This window comes from Lithobates pipiens, unplaced genomic scaffold, assembly GCF_037356315.1.
Source record: "Lithobates pipiens isolate NorthernLeopardFrog02 unplaced genomic scaffold, aLitPip1_a1.2 Scaffold_3, whole genome shotgun sequence".
NCBI lineage: Eukaryota > Metazoa > Chordata > Amphibia > Anura > Ranidae > Lithobates > Lithobates pipiens.
The window spans coordinates 33,383,273-33,388,759 of record NW_027507790.1 but is presented as its reverse complement, the minus strand read 5'-3'; positions in this window follow the sequence as shown (position 1 = coordinate 33,388,759).

The window sequence follows — 5,487 nt, the reverse complement described above, 5'->3', positions numbered from 1 at the left end:
GTTCATTAACACATACACTGTAAGCATGCAGGCCAGTTCTTTTGCCACACGAGGGAGAAAGACGCTAAAAGAAGTTTTTTGTTACATTCCAGAGATTCCACTAAATGAGCATAAAAGTACTGTTGGTGGACAAAGCAACACCAGTTTGCATGCAACAGCTAATGCAATCTTTCTTATTAAAGCTTTTGGTAATGTTTTCAATAATTAAACACAATTAGGAAAACAATAAAGGGGCATGCATGTAAAGTAAATACTATTGTCTGCTATGCCATATATGCTTGCAAGACAATACTATATTTCTATATGTGTTTATCATTTTTTCCTTTCATTTTGTATTTGTATTGTGGTTCTATTTTCTGTGTATGTGTTCATTATTTGTATGCTGTAGCTTAAAAATGTTGTACTTTTTCTCCTGCTTTTTCCTTTCTGTGAAAAAATATAATATTGGGGCTAATATGTTTTTTTTGGAACAAGTCCTTGATAGTTGAAAGGAGCTTTTGTAATCACCAGGGGCAATTTAAAGCCCCTGGCACCCATAACAACTACAATAATATTCCCTTCTTTATTGTTTCTAATTCATTTGTCAAAATGTTCAAATATGGAAAAGAAAACACCAAGGTTGGCCCATTCCTCCTAATATTTTTTACTATATTTGGTATAAAGCATTCTGATAAGATAACTGTACCAACACCGAGAAAATATGGAGCTTGCCATTGCTGAGCTCTCCTTCCAAAAGTGCTAGTTTCCTGGCTGTTATGTTAATCCGAGGGCCTTGATACTTGTGTTAGCCTCTATATGTATGTTAGGAGTTTCAATTTGCTGAATGCTTTTTCTAGTTCATTAACTTAGAAATGATTAAAGTACAATACTGCAAGGCAACTTTGGATGATAAGCAATAGGAGTCTACATATTTCTTTCAATGCATCCTTAACGCCATATGCTAATCCAATAATTAGCGGTAGAGATTCATCCAATACCCCCTGGTCATTTATTTTCTCATGGACTTTGGTGGCAATATATCCTTCCCAGTTACAAGCTCTACTTTACAGCTTTCTAAAGGCAAATGTCGATATCACACAATCCCTGGAAGAAGTTTCATAATCTAAAGCTAGTTTATAAAAAAAAAGGAATGTGACACTTTCTTATAATGGCTAAGCTCAAACCAAGATTGGGGATATCTCACTAGTAGAGTCCACAAGTGATAAGAAGACATCTAGGTATTAAAATGTGGCTAAACTCAAACTGTTTTATTTAAGTGGATAAGTTGGATAGAATCAGAATGGATTAGAATGTCCCAGGCTGTAAAGTTAGGCTAAAGCCTAGTACACATGGTGAGATTATCAGACAAATGATTGTTTCTTTTTGGATGCTAATCTCCATATTGAAAACAAATAGGTTACTAAAGTATGAAAATTCTCATACTACAGAATAAAAATTTGGAAGTGATGTAATGTGTTGTAGTGTATTTCTATTGTATTTTCCATATAATATCATATTATCCATCTGTACATCTCTACTGAACTGACATTGCTGTAACATTTTTGGTAAATGTCTTCTATCCATCTTTACATCTCTACTGAACTGACATTGCTGTAACATTTTTGGTAAATGTCTTCAATCCATCTGCACATCTCTACATAACTGACATTGGTGTAACATTTTTGGTAAATGTCTTCTGCTGACATATATTTAAACTTCTATATTAAGAGGGCTTTCACACTGCGCCGCCCATAGCGTTGGCAGTAAAACGCCGCTATTTTTTGCTGCGTTTTACCGTCGGATTTGTGGCTCATTTCAGCCGCTAGTGGGGCGCTTTTACCCCCTGCTAGAGGCCAAGAAAGGGTAAAAACCGCCCGCAATATGCAGCAATAGTAGCATTTTGCCGGTGTAATTGCAGCGCTGCCCCATTGATTTCAATGGGGAGCAGCGTGGAGGAGCGGTAAACACACCACTCCTTCACCGATCCAAAGAAGCTGCTGGCAGGACTTTTCCTGATATCCTGCCAGCACACTGCTCCAGTGTGAAAGCCCTTGGGCTTTCACACTGGAGACAATGGTGCAGCAGTTTGAGGGCGGATTGCAGGCGCTATTTCTAACGCTATAGCGCATGCAAAATGCCCTCGGTGTGAAAGGGGTCTTAATGATAGCGCTATAACAACCACACTGCAATAGCAATATTACTGGGGATTGATTCTCCACCCCATTTGGCTTGAGTGATCAAGAGAGGTGATTAGCTTTACGACTCTAGCCTGTGTCTGTAGCTGGTCTGGTATTGGCTATCTCCTCTCCCATATTCAGGTGTCTCAAATCAGACCCTATAATGACCAACTGAGAAATGCATGCCTGCTCAGTCTCCCTATAAATTTAAAGCAGCCTATGGGGTGGCGCAGACAGGGGCAAGGCGCAGACATCATGGCTCTGTCGCGAGTGATGTGCAGTTTCACCGACGCAGTTTAACGAAAGCAGGATAACTAAAGCTGGATGAAGATACAACAAGAACTCTGCTCTACTCTGCAAGACGACAAGCAAACCAGCTTTTGACATTTATTTTATATAAAGTCAGTTTCCCACTCTCGATCCACTAACATGCTCCTTATTCTCTTCCTTCTCACATTGGTGTCTTCTATCCTCAAATTATCTTTACTCTACCGCTCCTCTCTTCCCTGCAGCATGCACATATCGCCCTCACTGCTACCCTCTCCCTACTATGGCAACCATCATCTCCTGCATTTTCTGCACCCACATGCTGACATAAACACCAGGGCCACTAGACACGTGTGCTCATACACATCCCACTCCCATCTTGGCTTCCTCGCCCTCCTCCTTCACCTAGGTGGCATTTCTCCTAATCCTGGTCCGCCATTTTGCAACTGCAAGCCAAATATCCAATACCCCCTCCCCCTCTGGCAACCACCGCAATCCACTCAGTTTAATTTCTATCCCCCTGCTTCCTCAAAGCAGCCCATCAATCTCATGCTCCCTTTGGAAAGCCCACTCCATCTGTAACAAGCTAACATCTGTACATGACCTCTTCATCTCTCATGGCTTTAACATACTCACCATAACAGAAATCTAGCTTCAAAATTTTGACTCGGCTTTTCCTGCTGCCCTCTCCCATGGTGGTCTCCATTGGACTCACTCCCCCAGACCCAACAGCCAGAACGGAGGTGGAGTTGGCTTCCTTCTATCCCCACAAACCACCTTCCAAGTCCTTTCTGTCCCTCCCTCTCTATCCCTCTCTTCTTTCGAGATGCACTGTATTCGTCTGTTTTCTCACATTTCTCCGAGGATTACAGCGATTTATCGGCCTATCATTCTTGGTGACTTCAACATTCCTGCCAATGTTAACAGCCCAACTACAGCTAAACTTCTCGACTTAACCTCATGTTTTGACCTAACCCAATGGACACATACTTCCACTCACTCCAATGGTAATACCCTTGCCCTTGTATTCTCCCATCTCTGCAACCCTGGCAACCTCACAAAACCCCCCCTCCCCATCACAACCTCATTACTTTCACTGTATCCTTGCCTCCAATCACCTATCCCTCCAAGCAGCAAACAATTACTCGTGGAAACCTTAACAATTACTTGTAGAAACCTTCGCCACTTTAACCCTTCTCTTCTCTATTCTGCTACTGACCACCTATATGACATAATCTCTCCCCTGTCCTCTCCTGACCTGGCCACCTTACTGTCTACAACAGTTCACTCTCTTTATCGCTAGATGCACTTGCTCCTCTAACCACATGCAGAATCAGACCCTGACCGTTACAACCCTGGCAAACTGACAACACTAGACATCCCAAGAGACATTGCTGTGCTCTTGAATGACTGTGGCATAAAACCAAATGCCTGCAAGGCTTCACCCTATATAAATCTGCCCTTCTAAAATACAGTTCCTGCCTCCATGCTGCCAAACAAGCCTACTTTGTCTCTCTTAAGCCCCGTACACACGAGAGGACTTATGTCCGACAGACTTCCGAAGGAGTCCTGCCGGAGTTCTGCTGGAGTTCCGACAGAGTTCTGACGGACTTTTCGACTGAGCGGACTTGGCCACACACAATCACACTAAACTCCGACGGATTCGAATGTGATGACGTACGACTCGACTCGAATAAGGAAGTTCATAGCCAGTAGCCAATAGCTGCCCTAGCGTCGGTTTTAGTCCATCAGGATAGCATACACACGAGCGAATTTTTCGAAGGGACCGGGTCCGGCGGAGTTCCGTCGGAAAAATTTGAAGCATGTTCCATATTCTAAAGGCGAATCAAAAGTCCGTTGCAGCCCACACAAGATCGAATAGTCTGACTGAATCAGTCCGTCGGACTTTGGATGTTGAAAAGTCCGCTCGTGTGTACGCGGCATTATTAATTCCTTGTCATCCAGTTCCCATCGGCTCTTCTCAACCTTTAACTCTCTGCTTGGTCCCCCACCCCCTCTACCCACTAACTCACTCACTGCCCAAAAGATTGCCAGTCACTTCAAAGACAAGATTTATGCAATTCGTGAGGACAGCTCCACTGTGTGTACTTCGTCCCCACCCGACATACCTTGCCTAACAGCACATTCAACACTCTCCTCTTTTGAATTGGCTACTACTGAAGAAGTTACAAAACTTTTCTCAGATTCCCACCTAACAAATTTTCCCTCGGATCCTGTTCCCTCACAACTACTACGGTCACCCTCTTCTTCTATCCTATGCTCCCTCACTCACATCTTCAATCTCTCCCTCTCTAGTGGCACCTTCCCCTCCCCTCTAAAACATGCACAGATCACTCCCATTCTAAAAAAGCCCTCAATGGGCCCTACCAACCTGAACAACTTAAGACCTATCTCATTGCTCCCTTTCACCTCTAAACTCTAGAACGCTTAGTCAACAACTGTCTTAGCTCCTACCTCAGTGAAAATAACCTTCTCCCCTTACAGTCTGGCTCCTTGGAAACTGCCTTACTAAAACTCACCAACGATTTACTAACTGCTAAAACCAACAGCCAGTACTCCATACTCCTACTACTTGACCTATCTATGGTCTTTGATACCATTGATCACCCACTCCTTCTCAATAAAATACATTCCCTTGGTCCCCTGGTTCTCTGCCTATTTATCACAGTGCTCCTTCAGTGTCACCTACAACTCTGTCTCCTCCTCTCCATTGCCCCTTTCTGTGGGGGTCCCCCAAGGCTCTGTTCTTGGACCCCTTCTCTTCTCTATCTAAACCTCCTCCCTTGGTCACTTGATAACCGCCCGTGGCTTCCAATACCACTTATATGCTGATGACACCCAAATCTATCTGTCTACTCCTCACCTCACTCCTTCAGTCTCCTCTCCCATTACTAATGTAGTGCCCACCACTTTTAGGTGGGTACTAAATAGGTTTAAGTAGGGTAAGTGTTGGAAAAAGTCTGCAGCAGAGAAGGAGCAGAAATGTAACCATCAAGGAGCAGGCAACGCTGGATAGCAGGAACAGACTTGAAGGCCTGAGGGG